General features: G+C 37.8%; 1 long non-coding RNA gene across 3 annotated transcripts in view; it reads right to left on the reverse strand.

The window, feature by feature from the left end:
- Positions 1-18,161, reverse strand: part of LOC143669016 (uncharacterized) — a 556,320-nt gene that overhangs the window by 193,655 nt on the left and 344,504 nt on the right. The gene's annotated exons all lie outside the window — the stretch shown is intronic.

The following is an 18,161-nucleotide window of genomic DNA, read 5'->3' on the forward strand; positions in this document are numbered from 1 at the left end:
TAGTTAAACAAAAAAACTTGATGAGGAACTACAGCCCACTGAATACATTTCAATTTCAGTCACAAATAATAAAATGCCCCTTTTGGTACTTGACATTATTTCTCCAATGATTTGTATACCTCTTTGCAGTTTCTCACTGAATATCGAGTTCTTTTATATGGTTCTTTTAAAAATACAATGCACATCCCTAAATTATAATCTGGCTGTATTCTAAAAGTTTGTCTAGGTAGGCTGTTTGGAACCCAGCATATATTTGTGCCATAGAAACAATGTTTTCAATATTTGTAAGGTTCCCAGGGTAATATATATAAGCCCATGTGCCCTGGAGATGAAATCATAGCACTGTAGAACCAGAAAACCTTAAGGGCTTATTGGGGATCCCGAACTTGGAATTCAGTGGAGGAAGACCCTGGGGAAGTTGCATAGTAAAGAAAAAGAAGGGAAATCTGAACAGTGTGAACAAAAAGACAGGCCCTAGAGACCGTGAGAAAGGTGAAATAAAATCTTTGAATGTTAAAGAAGGGGTCAAAAACTGTATGTAGGGTATTTTCAAAGGAACAGTACCAATGAGAGAGAGAGAGAGAGAGACAAGGGAATTGGCTCACGTGATGTTGGCTGGCAAGTCAAAACTTCATAGGGCAGGCCACATGCTGGAAATTCTAATGTTGAAATCCTTACTCCGAATTCCCCAGGAGCAGCCTGGGTGGTTGGAAAGTCTAGCAAGAGCCAATGTTGAAGGTGAGGTAGAAATTCTTCTCCTGACACTGAAAAGCTCACTTCTGGCTTTTTAAAGACCGGTGTGGTGGTTCGAAGCTGCAGGTACCCCAGCAAAACATGTCCTTAAATCTAATCCAATCCTATTGTAAGTAGGACCTTTTGATAAGTCCACATTCATGAAGGTGTGACCCACCTCATTCAGAGTGAGTCTTAATCTTCTAACTGGAGTCCTTTATAAGAGAAAGAAATTGAGACAATGGAGAAAAAGCCATAGAAGCAAGAAGGTGAAAGTGAAGAAACTCGGAACCAAAGGGAGAGAGCAGACACAGCCATCTGCCTTGCCCTGTGGCAGAGGAACCGAAGGCTTCATCTTGATGACTTGGACATTTTCTTGGTCTCAAACTGTAAGCTGATAATTCTCATTGTTTGAGCCAACCCTTCTCATGGTATCTGGTTTAATCGACCTAGGAAACTAAAACAACCTCCAACTGATTGGATGAGATTACTTCCACTCCTGAGGGCAATCTCCTTTGTTGATTATAGATGCAATCAACTGGTCATAGATGCAATTAAATGACTGTTCATGCAAATCCTGATACAAAATACCCTCACAGTAACAAGCAGTCAATGCTTGACCAAACAACTGGACACCATAACCTAGTCAAGTTGACACATGAAATTAACCATCTCTTGCCCATAAACACAAAAGAAAGAGGGACTGAGATAGAGAAAGAGGCAAAGAAAAAGAAAGGAAGTATATTACAGTTCTGATGTGGGTTTTTAATTTCATTTTTACTTTAGCTCTCTGATAGTGAAGGTGGAAATAAAGAGCAGGAAAAGAGAAGCTGAAAGTGAAGGAGAATTTTCTTTCTCCTGTCCCCTCCCCAGTTTCCCCTCCCAGTATTGGCTCCTTTGTGCCAAGCTCAGATGACACTCCCATTCCCTAAACCTGGCCACATCATGACAAGGTAAAGACTGTATACAAATAAAAAAAAAACTTAAACAACAAATGCTACCCAGTCAACTGTTTTATGTAGCTCATTATAATATTGCCCACTGTCTTTGAGAGCAATTGCATGCTGTGGTCACACAGCTATAATGAAGACATCATGCTGTGAAGTGAAAAGTCTCCTTATCCTCTGGGATTAGATTCAAATTTGCCTTCTTCCAGAAAGGTTTCCGAACACGGAGAAAAGAAACAGTAGCAGCAGAAAGAACCGTCTTGATCTCCGTTTTGCTAGCCTGGAGTATAAAGGTGCCTTTGCAGGAAAGTAGGTTTGCAAACAGTGAACATCTTTTGTGTTCCTTGTTGGCAAAGCAATCGATTCTAGTTAGAGATTGGCTCATTGCCACCGTGCAAGCAGTTCGTCTTTTCTGTTCTGAAAAGTATGGTAGGAAAAGCTGCAATCGAGGTTTTCTTTCTTTCTTTCTTTCTTTTTTGTCACAGCCGACTTGTTATTCCTTTCTTCTTGCTTCCTGGCTACTGTGACCAGCTGTATGCGATTCAGAGGTCACATTTTATAATATTTTACAATATATATTTTAAAGAGCAAAAATAAGCCTTTGAGGCATTTAAGAAAACAAGCTGAGAGATGACAACTTCTTATAACAAATACTCCTCCATCTCCTCGTAGATTTTTTTACCCTTTCCCTCCTAAAAAAGAACATTATAATCTAAGCAGAAAGGTGTTTGGGGGGGTTATTCAAACTTTATAATGCTAATATGGAAACAACTGCAGTGATCCCAGCTGAGAAGCACCAGGAAACCCATAGCAACCATTACATTCTTTTGTTTGCTTTAGTAGAAGGAAAAAATCACTTAATGTTAAATTTCACTTAAATTTTTATTAATTTTTTTCATTTTTATCAGTTTTATTGTTATTATAGCAGCAAAATTTATACTCAAAACAATTTTCAACCGCTAAGAAAATGATCTTTTGTTTAGGCTTTAAAGCCATACCATGAGCCACCTATTCTAACTTTTGTACAGACATTCTCTTATCTAATTTTCAAAATTCTGCAATTTCATAGCTATTAAACTCACCTAAATGTGAAACATAGTGCTACAATCTTCTGTCTAGATAAGACCAGGCTTTTTTAATACTTGGTTCGTGGAACTTTCGATATAAGACAATACTGATGTATTCAAAAAATGCTTTAGTTTCCTGGCTCCCAAGTTAAATACCATGCACTGGGTTGGCTTAACAACAGGAATTTACTGGCTCATGGTTTCTGAGGCAGGAGGGCTTACTTCCTCCAGGGGTTGGTCCCCATCTTCTATCTGGCCATATCTTCTGGGGTTCCCAGGCTCTTCCATCACATGCCAATGCACATGGCAGCATCTAGTCCTTTCTCTTCCTGGATCCGTTGACTTCCACTTTCTAGTAGCTCTCTGGGGCCTCCGTCTCTGTGTTCAATTTCCTTTGCTTGTAAAGACTTTAACCATGTTGGATTAAGGCTCACCCTCATTCGGTCTGGGCACCTTCAATAACCATTTACAAATGGTTCACACTCACAGGACCAGGGGTTGGGACCTGATCACACCTTTTGCGGGAGACATGATTCAATCCCCAACAACTAAGTAACCTAAAGCAGATGCCCTCAAACTCTTATTTATGAGAAACACATAGAAACAGAGTTTTCAGGAAGTCTACTTTGTGAATTTAAACTTTCATACTTATTCTTTCATAAAATTGATACAACTGAGAAATTTGTCCACAATTGTCCCCTCCCACTTTACAAAAGAAAAGAATACTTTTCTTCTATAAATTCTGATTAATTTATATTAAGAAAGAGATAGACCACTATTGCTGATATCTTATTTCTTAGGTCCTTTCTGCCCTATTTACGGAAATTTGGACACTTTATTACTATGATGGAAGACATTACTTTAAAAACTTAATATTAAGCATTACCTAATAATAGACTTTGGTATAACTGACGCTTCAAAATCAACAGGAGTTGAGGACCTTGCAGGTGAGCCAGTGAGAAGCTAAGGCTGCAGAGGGTACTTTCTTCTCATATCCCCAGATGCTGCTGCTTTCTCATTACCAAGCTATGATCTGAGACCAAATCTGAGCAATGTCTATTTTGAGTATTCACTTGGGTGATCTGGGCAATGGGTTTGGAACCCCAGGCCTAGAAAGGAGATAAAGGAGATAAGCCTTCTCCCCAAGAAGCAGGAGGATGTCCTTTGTTTGAGACCACATACTGACAGAAACATACCTGGTTCTGCTTTCCTACCGACAAATTGTTTCTGCAAAATAAACATCCAAGCTTAATTTCCATAACGTAATATGCAGCAACAGGTGCCACAAATCCAAGCAAGAGACCAAGCAGAAAAGGATGTGATTGTGGCTGCTCTGAGCCATTGCTGTTAATGCCAAAGGTGAAAGAAACTCCTTCATTTTGGCAAATATCCTGATGTCAAGAGTGAAATATATTATAGGACTATTATTTGAGTGTATTTTTATAGAAATGCCATAGAATATTTTGAAAACATATTATTAATTGAAATAGTTTTCAATGGCAGGGACATCATTGTTGCACCACAAAGATAAAGTTTGAAAGACATAAAGCAATCCCACCACGTTCCAATGAAGATTTCAGTTTAACTGTCCAGGAATACACATTTGTGAAACATTCTTGATGGAAAAGAGAACTGCAAAAAAACAAATACATAAACCAAGAATGCTTTATGCTGTGATGGTAATAACTCTGGGGTGGGAAACAAGTTTAGGGCGAAAAGATGAAACTACTTCTTTTAGTCAAATTTTATTTCTTAGTAGAGAAATAATAAGCTGAAGAAATTAATAAGCTAAGAATAAAGTTTAAATAATATGGAGTTGTAGTGATTTGGTTAGGGCGGCTCATGAGTAACAAAGATCATTGACTTATTTTTTTCATTTATCTACTGTATGGTTTAAGGCAAGACATTTAACCCTTATTTTAATGATTGATATGTTTTTACTACAAAGGAGTACATACTCACTAAAGAAAAATTGAAATGGAAATTAAATGGAAAGAGAAAAAGAATATGGCCCATAGTTTTGCCACTTCAAGACAATTACTTTTAGCAGTTTGGTCTATTCCCTTTTTATTTTATTTCTTTATATGTACACATGTTTTATATACTTAGGATATGCATTTATATATACATGTAATTTTATTTTCTGCATTTTGTTTCTTTTCATATCTTTTTCTTTAAACATTAATATGTAAACAATATGATGTTTCTTTTTCTGGTGATAAAAACAAGTTCATTAGTTAAAACAACTATGGAAAGGTATATTAAAAATACGAAAATCACTATTAATTCAATGACAACAGAGATAATCATATTTTTGTGCACATCCTTTCCATCTGTAATTAAAACATATTCATCCATTTATTCAGATAAATATTTTGGCGAACTATTATGTTCCAAGTTGTTTTTTTTGTGCTGGGAACATAGTGGTAAATGAAACAAAAATCCATGCCCTGATGAAGCAGGCATTCTAGGCAAGGGAAACAGGAAATAAACAAATAAATAACTAAAATAAGCAGCAAATCAGATGGTGAGAAGTGATATGGAGGAAAGGAGAGCAGGGAAAGGGATGGGGAGACAAGGATGATTTACAACTTGAAACAGGATGGTCAGGGAAGAACTCATTGAGACCAGGAAAAAAAAAAGAAGTGAAACGTGAGTTTGAATATATGGCACCAGAGGAAGTGAAAAGGTCCTGAGAACAAAGCTCAGCCAGTGAATTCTAGGACTAACAAGAAGCTGAAGCAAAGAAAAGTGAGTGTAAAGGTGCAATTGGAAAGCTAAGCAGAAGGAAATTCCCGATAGGAACCCCCTAGAGAATGTTGAGCAAAGAACTGATCTGATGTAGCTTATGTTTTTACACATCCATTCCGGAATCTTACATTAAGCAAAGCTTTTCAGGGGTATAGAAGATGAGCAGGAGGTTGTTGAAATAGTCCTCAAGAGAAACGACAGTGACTTAGGGAGTTAGTGGTGACGATGATATAAAGGTTGACCTGTCATTTGAAAGTACAAACAAAGAGGATGTGCTGATGTATTAGGTGAGAGAAGGCAGAGAATTAAGGTTGATTTCATTTTAGTTCGAGTATCTGGTAGGATGCAGTTACATTTACTGAACCGAGGAGGACTAAGGAAGGATCGGTTTTGGGGGGAGGATCAGGAATTTGGTTTTAGGCATGTTAAGTTCAAATGGATATTTGATTCTACAGCTGGGGGGGCATTCAGATTGGAGATAAATCTTTGGTAGTTGTCAGAATATTTATGGCATTTAAAGCCATATGCGATAGAATGAAATCACAGGGAGAGGTGGGGAGATGGGATGGGGGTGGAGGAATTGGCTCTGGGACAGAGAAAAGAGAATTTCAAGAATGATTAATAACCTAAGATATGACAGAGTGTGTCCAATGTGAATTTATGCAATCACAGTCTATCCTAAAAGGATGAAAATCTCTGTGAATTTGGATTTTTTACATTTTGGTGTACTTTGCAGAAAATAACCCTAACTTGTCTAGATAATATAGCAGTGAGCTCCAAAATAGAGCATGCACATCTCTGGAAGTGACCAAAATAATACATTGGGGAATAGGAAGAAAGCATTAGACTTCAATCTTATAAGAAATAAAAATTTAATATGTTATTATATGATATAATATGCTTCCTATGAATTGAAAGTAATGTATGTATATCTAGACAGATAAAATACAAATATATACATATATATATATATACATATATATATATAAAACACACAAACATTTTAGAAGTGAGAGATCTAAAATGCTTGAAAAACACTGTACTAAAGGGATGGAATCTGCCGGAAGCTGAAAAGGCCTTTCCACTCTTTAACTGCAATATAGATCATCTAGAAACATGTCAGGAACCCTGTGTTTGGATGCGTGGGTAAAAAACGTCAACCAGCCACCAGGCTCCATAATGGCTAAATCACTGTTTTTTCTACCACCTTACCCCGGAGGGCCTGAAGCTTACTCCAGAGCCCACCCCGTGTTCAGGGGCATATTGATAATAGCCTACCGAGCCGGCCTGAGCCTCAACAGCAAAAGAAATAAAGCTTGTACGGTGAAATCCGAGGGCTTGAGAATATTGCCCCACTTCCTTTGTTGTGCTTTTCTGCAACGATTTCATCTGCGAGACACCCTCTGGAGTTCCCACATTTATCCTCAGAGGATGGTCCAGCCCCGCAGAGTCTGAAGGCTGCTCTAAAAACCCGGTGCGTGGCACTGTGATCCTTTCTCATCGTTTATGTTTGCCGTAGCTGTGTACCTTTGATTAAACCTGGCGCAGCACTTTAGAAGCCACTGATACACATCAAAGAAGTTAGCTCTCATAGATCAAAATAGACGGAAGGCTTGGACCTAGACCAGCGCTGTTTGAACACTAAGAACAGTCCACAGCAGGAGGCAATTGCTTTTGGATGAGAATCAGGAAATAAGCAAATGGATTTCCTCTATTTCTTCCTTCATTAGCAGGATGGCAAATGCCATCGTCGTCTCAGCGGAGTAATCTTTACTGGGTTTTGGGGGGAGTTGAATTCAAGGTAGAAAATTTAAACAACCTCCTACATTATTAAACTTTGTTATAGAGATAAACATAATTTGTTTGACGAACGGTATTAATACTTCAATTCTCCCCCTTTACTTTGCACGCAATTGTAAATCGAGCCCAAATGCGTTTGAAGACTATGGATTTACTTTTTCTTCATTTGGTGATCTGGTGAGCAATGAAAAGGAACACACAGACATGTCAAAAACAGGATGAAATGGAAAATTTATACAGGTAGACAGGCTTTTCAGAATTTTTTCTGAAGACATTTCAAGGCAATGAAAGAGTTTTATTTTGATGTAATCTATCTTCAAGGGCTGAGTGCCTGGCTTATAATAGGCATTCAAAAAATATTTTATAAGTTATATAAAAAATATTTTTAAATGCCTATTCCTAAGTTATGTAAAATATATATTTTAAATGCCTATTCCTCAATCTTATATAATATAAATAAGCTTCATTAAATAGATCATACACGATCTATTTAAAAATAAATTCAGTCACGTGCACAAAAGGACAAGTACAATTATAAGAGCAAAACAGCTAATAACCAGTAATTTGGCTTTTACTTTTTTAACAATGAGATTTCTAAGAGCTAAGAGATAAATGACCTCATTTGTTCTTCCCTGTAGTTCCATATACAGTTACCTTTATTGATCTCCTTCTACAGATGAAGCCATTGAAGCTACGTGAGGTAAATTAACTGCCCATAATCAATCAGCTATTTGAGTCAGGAGTTGGCAAATATTTTCTGTAAAGGGACAGCTGGTAAATATTTTCTGCTTTGCGGCCATACAGTCTCTGTTGCAACTACTCACCTCTGCTGGGGTAGCTTGAAAGCAGCTGTAGACCATACAAAACAAATATGTGTAGTTGTATTCCAGTAAATTTTATTTACAAACCCCCAAAATTGGATTTCATATGATTTTTACATTACAATATCCTTTAAAAAAAATTTTAAACAATTTAAAATGTAAAAAACCCACAGGCTGGACCCAAACAGGTGGTGGGCTGGATTTAGCTCAGAAAGTACTTTGCCAATCCCTGATTTAAGTGATAGTATCCGGATTCAAACCTAGATCTTCTAAATTGACAGTCTGTGTTCTCTCCAATACACCATGTGGATTTGTTTCATAATTGAGGAGAGACCCTACTCAGAGACTTGAAATCTGGAGAGTTTTACTGCTGTTTCTACTTTTGAAATTAAGCATAAGACTCAAACATATTAAGCTTCTGCATCCAAAGAGAGAGAAAGAGTAATCACCGGCTGCAGAGCAATTACCATACAGAGAGCCAATAGCGAGCCCAAATCTCACTTCATTGTCAGCTAGAGGGTTTGGCTAAAAGTAAATTTAATACTCATTAAAAAATGAACATCGCTTTAATGCCACTTCAGAGGCTGGTAAATTGTAGCTAGCTCTAAGCAATTCAGGAAGCAGTCCCACTGCTCCAAGGCTGACATCTTACTTACAAACAAATCCTTCAGAAGGCAGGAAGTTGGGGAAAAGTCCCATCTCGGAAATGTTAGGTGTCCCTTGAAACAGTCCAGACTTGGAATTCCCGCCCTTCTTCCCTCCGTGAATAGCAATAGGCATGTGGTCATGAGTGGGAGGGAAAGGAGAGGTTAATCCTACAGAAATGACGGCATGTGAATTTCATAAAGTAGGGCCCCACTGAGAAAAAGTTTTGAGAATTGCACCTGCCTATGAAAATAGTGATAAAAAACATACTCCTATCAAGGTACATTTCATCATTTTTATATTTGTTTTCCTCTTCCCATACCATGATTTATAACAACCCCTCTGAAGCGTGAAGCTGAAATCCATCTCCTTAAACCTCTCTTCCCTGAGTGATTTTGTTCGGATAGAGTTGTTCATAAGAGCTTAGCAATTGCTGTTGTGCTATGGAATAAAGCTGTCAGTGTGATTTAAAAATACATATTGCAGAAAATAAGAAAATGCATTCTAAAAACTTCGTCATTTCCTTTTCTATGGAAAACAAAGGCAGTGGCATGGAGAGTTCAAAATTAAACAAAAAAAAAAGGCTTTGTTAAATGTGAGGCATTGGCAACCTCAAAATTACATCAGAGGGCCATGAGAACTAGCCAGTCTTCAAGTGTCTCAGATCTAAAATAAAAGGAATCAATTGGCCAAAGGCATCTGAATAAGTAAATTAGTGAATGACAGAATGAGAAGAGCGACTACCCAGGTTATAACATATATTTACTTTTATTGGATATTTTGGACTTTTTGGATTTCAGATGATAGGGGGTTGATCTTCCTTTTTTTATTCTGGGTGTGTCCATGACATCATAGAGTTAACCTAAAAATGATGGGCTCTCCTTTAAGTTGCTTTTAGTTTTCTATTTGCGTAAACACCATATTTGAAGACCTCTCTGACTGTGGGGGTTTGTGCATGCACACACATAAGCTTGTGTGACATCTTTTTATCAGAGTGGCATTAGTATCTTGTTGGTTCATAATGACTACTCTGCTCTACATTACTCTCTGAAAGAAAAATTCGGTTTCAAAAACAAATGTGAGTGTTAAGGGAGAAGAGGAATTGAGGACAGCATGCAGAATGAAAGGTGATTTTACTCCTGCTATGTGTCTATTTAAAAAATAACTCCTTTAAGCATAAACATATATTTGGACTTTTACAGACAAGTGCTTCCCAATTCTTTTTTTTCCCGTGAAACACACAGAAAAGTACAATACTTGTCGAAGACACAGGGGTAAAAAGGAAGAAGTATGAGAGCATCTTTTATTTGCATTACGAAATTGTGGTAAGAAAAATAAAATACAAAGTATTAGGGAATATAATTATTAAATTTTATAAAGTTTTCAATAAAATGTTATCAAGGCATTTAAAGAGAAATTTGAGTTTGCTTCTGTGAATATATCTTTTTATACCAGGTTTTAAGCTTGAAATGGCTATAACTCTTAGCCATAGCTTTGCAATTATAATACCTTTGTCTTCTTGGTATTCACTATCTATGCAATACTTCGTCCATATAAGTAAAGCATATTTTAAAAACATCTTCAAACCCTTTCAACCATTTATAACAGTTGATATTAAGAACCTAATGGCTATTCCTTGTCTTAAATTATCAACCAGACTGTTGAAATTTCTTGAGATAATATATTTGGATTTTAAATTCAAATGAACTTTTCCTTATCAAGAATTTCAGAAATGTTGATGATGCTCCAATTTTTAAAACCTGCATGCATTTGTTAGGGTAGGCACCTGAAGCTAGCTTGTATGCCACTAAAGATCATGTCAGTAAATGGACATAAGTGCCCAATATATGTAAAGATAAGGATTCAGGGTCCTTCCAATATTGCACCCACCAGAAGCTTCCCCTGTCCCACCCCTGGTTTCTCACCTACCACCTACAGGACACATTATAGGCAGAGTGCCACCTACTTTGACACTTGGCACATTAACTCCAAGAGGACATGAGGTGTTGGCAATCTCAGACTCTAGAGCTGGCGCAGCTATTAATGTCTGGGTGCTAAAATAATTCCTTGGCTGTGCTATCAAGGTGGGCAGGGGTACAGGACAATGCTTATGGCCTTCTTTATTACATGGACTTGGAGAGGGCCTTTAGACAGATCTCCACTGGAGGTGCCAAGGAGATAAAAAGGAGCAGCACATGGAACTCTGGCTAGAGCTCCATCCACACCTTCCAAACTTGCAGCCCAAAAGACAAAAAGGACCAACTTGTAGTGTTGGAAGAGCCCTTTCCATCTCTAGATGAACTGGGGCTCTGGAAGTCTAGAATCATACTGAAACAGTTTTCTGTAAAGAGATGTGCTACATGCTCTGCAATCAATGGGAAGGGAGAGATTAATGGGAAGGGAGAGGCCTTCTGTGCAGCCCTGGGACCAGAACCTCCTTCCTGTAAGAGAGAGTCAACTCTTTATCAGCCATTACAGCCAAATTTACCCCATCTTACCATTCTCTCTTCCAAAGGAAGTTATGATTACTCTCTTCCTAGGCTTGCTCACCTACCTCTCCTGAACTTGGGACAGTTTTGAAAATAGAAAAACAGAGTTTGATCATCATCAGATACACAACTGAAAGGACTAAGACTAATGTTTTGTTTTATACATTGCTAATGGTTGGAAAATGCTTTTCTGTATTTCAGGGGATTTTTCTGATTACTGACATTGAAAAAACTATAATTTTGGTAGAGTCACTGAATTAAGAAAAATACATACACATATATGTATATGTCTATGTGTCTGTATGTGCATATATGTATATCAAATAAATTGTATCTCTCACCTAAAATTTATTTTACCCAGCCCTTGTTCATAGAAATTTTACTTTGACCTAGGTCAACATGTTAGGTTTAGCATTGAACATTAAAAATGTATGCTTTTCATGAGATAAAAACAACATTACTTTTCAATTTTGGAAACTTATTTTTTGTTTTGGTTTTCCAAAATAACCATTATTATATGCAGACTGTTAAAATAATGTCCTTTCCTTAAGTGCAATAAAAGTCTAAATATTCAGATGTAGGAAATTTAGAGTCAATTGAAAGGCTGAAGTTTTAGGTATGACTCCATGAGACCAGGACAATTCACGGGCATCCAATCAAGCATTTGCAAGGCTGATACCTTTAAATTCCCCTGTCATGTGTGGGTAATCATCACAGGGACTCCCACTGAGAGGCAAACCTGCCAGGCCACACTCTAGTTATTTAGTTACATAGATACAGCCATGGTCCAGCAATTTAATCAGTAATATTTAATAAAAGAGAAAGCAAATTAAAAATGAAGTGAGTTTTATTGATAAGTGTGATTAACCCAATTTAAATTTCCAGCCTTTGTTATTTTAATAGGTTTAGTCTTTTCTTCTTAGTCACATTTATAATTACTTTTCCTGATTCTTTTGATTTAATAACGGAAAAATCTGAATAATCTTTGTAGGAAAATACACAAGGCGAAAAACTGATTGCGAGAGAATAAATGTAATCAAAGTCCTGCAGTCTCGTGATGCATGGCCAGGTGTGAAAGGAAACCCTTCTTATCCAACTCATGGTTAGAAATAAGTATTCTGTTTCCTCCAAGTATTATGAAACAAGGGAATGTTTCTCTAGTTAGTCTTCAATGCTAAAAGTTTTTGTCACAATTGAAACAGGAGGGGAAGAAACTTTTCAGCATATAAACCCCAGGATGCAGACAGGCTCCCACACAATTCTTTCGTTTCCCTCACAATTTTAAGCACAGGACACATTCAAATTCCAGAGAACAAGTAAAATTCAGTTACTCATAAGGCGACCTCAAAAGCATATTAAAATGGTTAATGTTGTCAAATTCAAAGGTTCTCAATAAAGGAACATCAGAAACACTAGCAAAGTAGTTTCATAACACGTACTTCACAGCAGGTAAATTATGTGACTAGATAAATTCATCCCAATCTCCTGTAGCCTTTCGAACCCAAAGAGACAAATAAAGGAAAACTACTTACCCACGCATATTCTGAGATTTTATGTGTATGTTATATATGAGTGCATATAAAGTCATACTTGTGAATGTATGTGTGTGTGTGTGCATTTTTCAGCTTCTTATCTGATTCCCTGGAGCGACAACTGCCTAATTTGATTTGTGAAGTACACAGTTTTCACAGATATGCCCAAGCTCCTGCTTTATGCTGGAGTGCATGGTGAGAACAGAGACGGTTTCCCAACTGAAGGATTATCACTCTGGCCATGCTTCCCTCTGATTCTGCAAGGGGGTTTACCAGGACCCTAATGGGCAGGGGCAGAGCCAGCACTTTCCCACAATAGTTTGGGAAATTCTCTGACCTCATTTAGAACCCTGAAAACATTTATGGGTTCTGGGAGGCCAGGAAGAAAATGATAAAGAGGAGCCAAGATTTCTCAGAGCTGCTTTCCCAGGAAGCATAGGTGTCTAAACATTAGAGAAGCCATTCAGTCTTGACAACATCATCTATTGGTGGACAAATTCTGCTCAGTTTTTATTTGTCAAGATGAATGTAGCCTGTGAATCCTTAGCTATAATGCAGTTATGCTTTCTTTTTTACCTTTTTTCTTCTAGCTAACCTTCCTCTAGGGAAATCAATTATACCTAACATTTACTACACTGGTTTTTAACCTTGGCTGCACATTGGGATCACCGGGAGAGCTTTTTAAAAATTCTGGTGCCTGGTTCCCAACCCCAGAGATTTTGCTTTAATTGGGCTGAGGTAAGCCTGGGCATGAGGATTTTTAAAAGCTCCCCAAGTGATTCTAATGTACAAGTCAAGATTGAGAATCACTACTCTACTGAGAAAAAAAAAACACACAATCTCTAGCCTGGGAGTCAGGGGAGTTAAAAATGAGTGAGTAAAGCAACAAGATACAAGGTAGTTTTCTGAAAGGGAAAAGCATCCATTACTGTAGAGGTAAATGACAGCCCCACCACCTTAATTCAGAATTTGCAGCTTTGTTCACTGTTTTACAGTCTCCTTGTTATTAATTTTCTGACTCATAAACCTGACAAACATAATTGTTAATTACATACCACACACCCCACCCTCACAATAATGGTTTCTCTCAGAACCCTCATCTGATATAAAGGTATAGTGCAATGCTCCACTATATTAAATTTCAATTTAATTATCTTTATTACAGCATGACCTCCTTCGAGGAAATGATGAACCCTGAGATGGACTTGTAATAGAACAGAAAGGTATTGCAATGAGCCTTGCCCTAAAGCCCTGTGCTCCTATCTAGGCTATGGTTGCAGGCGCAAGAGCAACAATAAAATGGTTGAAAAATGAGCTTCTTGTCCTCGTCCTCAGCTCCCTGTGATGTGATCCCTCAAAGGTCCCTGCTGACACACACACAAGTGAATGGCATAAGAAATGGGACTTTAATGTGCAGCTCATTTGCGTGTAAGTGCACATGTGCACTTTAGTTAGCAGCAAAGGATAATTCTCAAATACCCAGCACGGGGGAGAACAGGAAGTAGCCCATGGACAGTACATATTCATTACTTAATAATTAATATTTAGTAGTTAAACTTTATTTACCACCACATATCTAAAAAAAAAAGCTGAGAATGTTTTACGTTTAAATATTACCTAAGATGACTTTCAATAAGTTTCTCCTTAACCTTGGTTTGAAAATTAAAAGAGCTGGGGAAGCTTGCAAGATTTTCAGAGGTAATTGTTTCCCTAAATTAACATGAAGGGGTTGGAATCCCAGGCAACTATAATATTAGGTGACTGAGAAGAAATGAACTAGAAAATGGGACCACAGGGCTTTGAGACTCCATATTATTGAAGCAAAACAGTGAAATGAATTTTACCTTCATTAATTAAGTATTTATATAACAGGTATTCACAAAAACTACTCTGGGATCAACTGCCATCAGGAGTGAACTGGCACTGTTCCACACAAGTACCTCTCACCCCTACTTACCCATTTTTGTTTTTTTGAAGATATGTTAAGAAACTCAGGCTCAGAGCAACTGACTTGTTCAAATCTCACACAATGGGGCCAACATACGAATGTGACGATACCAGGAACATGGGGTAATATTCAGTGAATTGGGGATATTAGTATGTAGCCAGGGCTCTAGCTTGCACCTAAGTTGAGCTCACTAGGGAGTTGCAATAAAGAGTAAGAATGGAAATAGACATCTTATCTATGCAGGGTTCTGGCAAAGCAGAGGGGCATAGAGAAGACTCTTCTCCAGAATTAGCAGACACTGGAAGCCAGGGAAGGTGGAAGGTGCTTCACAGCCTCACTGCTGTTCTGCTTTTCATGAGCATTAACAAATTTGATGAAATAAGACAATGGCAAACGTAAGTGTCAGGCAGTAGCTGAGAGTCTTGTTCTAATGGGAGAAAAATTTGGGGGTGCCAGAGGTGCTTATTTTTACCATCATATTGGTGTGACAATTGGAAAGATAAATGATTAGACTCCAAAGAAAAATTTCCTTGAATGACAAATTAGCAGCCTACATCGTCTAAAACTATAATGTTTATATTAACATTTCTTTGTTCTTTATTAAACTTAGTACAATGCGTTGCCTGTAGAAGTTTAATAATATTTGCTCTTTAATTGAGATCTTGTTTTAGTTTCCTTGTTGCTAAAGCAAATACCATGCAATGGTTGGCTTAAACAATGGGAATTTATTGGCTCATATTTTTGAGGGCAGAAGTCCAAAATCAAGACATCATCAAGTCTTCCCAAAGACTGGTGTTCTGAGGCTGGCTGCCCCTCATCCTTGGGCCTGGGCCCCTCTGTTGCATGGTAATGTACATCGCAACCTCTCCCGGCCTCTCCCTTCTCTTCTGGCTTCCATTTACTTTCAGCTTCTGACTGCTCCCTCTGGCTTTTGGATCTCACTTTCATTCTGTTTATAATGGACTCCAGTAGTATGTGAAAGCCCAACCTGATTGACGTGGGGCATACTTTAACTGAAGTAATATCTTGAAAATATCTTATTTACAATAGGTCCACACCCACAGGAATGGATTAAGTTTAAGAACATGTTTTTCTGGGGTGCATAGCTCCAAACTACCCCAGACCTGTATGAACAACTAGCGTCAGAACTCAAGCTCCCACAATTCTTCACGTGGGCTCCTCTTCTGTGTGTGTGTGTGTGTGTGTGTGTGTGTGTGTGTGTGTGTGTAGGCTCTATATGGTTTGACTGGATGCATCAGTCGGGGTTCAGTCAGGAAAACAGAAATGCCTTTAGGAATTTCAAAGTCAGATAACAAACAGGAAAATGGTTACTAATTATTAAAAGGATTAAAGGAGTGTAAAGGGCAAGGTTTGATTAGTAATTATAAGACACTGCCACCCTTTTAGTGAGCAGTAAAAGGAAATTGTTATTCATTGTCTGCTATTAAACCTGTGAGGTAATCTGCTGCTGTAGGAACCACCACTGCTGCTACTTTCCAAGACTACAGGAATGACCTCTTTCTTCTGCCATGGCTGCTAGAAGTGCTGCTAGAAGCCAAGAGGAAAGAAAGTACCTTCTCTCTTATTCCCACCTTCCAATCTCCTCTAGGGACTCCATTTAGCAAGGGAGTGTGTTAAATAAAGTTTGCAGACTTCCCTCCTGTTTATAAGAGAGCACAGAGGCATGGGGATGGCAAACACAGCCAACAGACAGATAACCAGCATCTTGGGTTACCCAACTCAGAGGTAAGAAGAAATCTGGCAATATTTTGGGAGTCCTGATAGATGAAATTCATTGCTAAATGTAATTTCTGATAAAAATTCTAAAGTGCTTGCCCCCAGGAAAACCATCAATTTCCTCCTTTAATCTTGTGATTCACAGAGCTTGGAAATGCTTGTTTCTGCTTGCTAAAAGGCTTGGTAGGAAAAGATTCATTAAAACAATCAATAATATACATAGGATGCATAAAATACATTTTGTAGGACTCTCTTAATTGGCATGTGGGTTATTTGTAAACACTCAGACTAAGAAAAAAAGATAATGCAAAAAAGGAAATCTGATGCCTAACACAGGGCCCAGTACAGCAACTGAGGATATCTGATGGAATTCGTTTATGAAAATTCACTCCCATTAAAGGATGGGAGTTTTTATATCAGCTTGATAACTTCCAAGGAATACATGAAGACATTTTAAAACTCAAGGTGATATAATCACTTAAGTAGAGCCTTATAAAAATCAATAATGGCCCAGCATACTGGCTCCAAGCTATGATATGAGCCATATTAGGAGAAAGTAATGAGTTATAATAAGGCTGGAAACAAGCAAAGAAGTAATTAATATCTCGGACTCCATTTTGTGAAGGTATTATTTTAATTTTTGTAATATCTTGAATAGAATTAAAGATACTTAGAAATAAAGGCAAAACATTAACTAAATGATGATATCTGAGACTTTTGTTGGTATACATGCTACATCTTTCCTTTTTATTGGAGACCAAAGCGTTACATTGCATTTTCAGAGACAATAATCATCTACATAAGGAAAAGAAACTTTTCCAAAGCAAGCTGGTGGTCAAAAAGAAAAGCCTGAATGACAAATACCAGATCTCCCAAAAGCTGTACCTGCAGAGAACACATGTTCTGTGAAAGAAGTATCAAAGCCAACTTATCATAATGTTTTTATTTTGCACGGATTAATTTGAATACTTGCCATAATTTAGTAAGTATATCAAAATAAAAACCGCACAATTGGTTTTCAAATTCTCATCCTCCTTTTTTTTTTTTTTTAGCATGGGCAGGCACCGGGAAGCAAACCCACCTCCTTTATTTTTAATAAACCACCTTAGTCCAAGAATCCTGGCTTTCCCTGTGAAGGTAACATACTCCTCCAAACCCCAGCAATTACTCTGGTTGGGTAAAGACAGTGAAGTAAATTCTTGTGCAGGCAGCGGGGGCAGAATCCAGATGTGGTTTTTTTTCCCAGGTGTTTAAGGATATGAGGTTGGGAAACAACCACTGGTAGCCCAAGAGGTCAATCAGGTGACACTTAGGATCTTGGAACAATCGCTCTCATGCAGGTGGTTTGCAACAAAGAATCATGCAAAGAAGGAAGGAACTGTGACTGGAAGAGGATATTGGAAACATGTGCCTTAAATAGGCACAAATGACCTGTTTGTAATTCTAGACAGCCTCTAGTCAAAGAACGTGTTCAAGCTTGGTGTTCTCCCATCTTCCATTCCACCTTCCCAGGGCCTGCCTCCCTTCCCAATCTAAGCAACTCTCCTGAGCTTACCCTTACAAGAAGATATGTACCTGCTCTTAGCAATATTTGCTTTGGTTATGAAAGACAAGGATGCAATTATATTTTGAGTGAATGAGAGAGATTTTTCTATTAATAGTATAATTTTACATTTATAATCTCTACCAAAC

The sequence above is a fragment of the Tamandua tetradactyla genome, chromosome 25 (genome assembly GCF_023851605.1).
Source record: "Tamandua tetradactyla isolate mTamTet1 chromosome 25, mTamTet1.pri, whole genome shotgun sequence".
NCBI classification, from domain to species: Eukaryota; Metazoa; Chordata; class Mammalia; order Pilosa; family Myrmecophagidae; genus Tamandua; species Tamandua tetradactyla.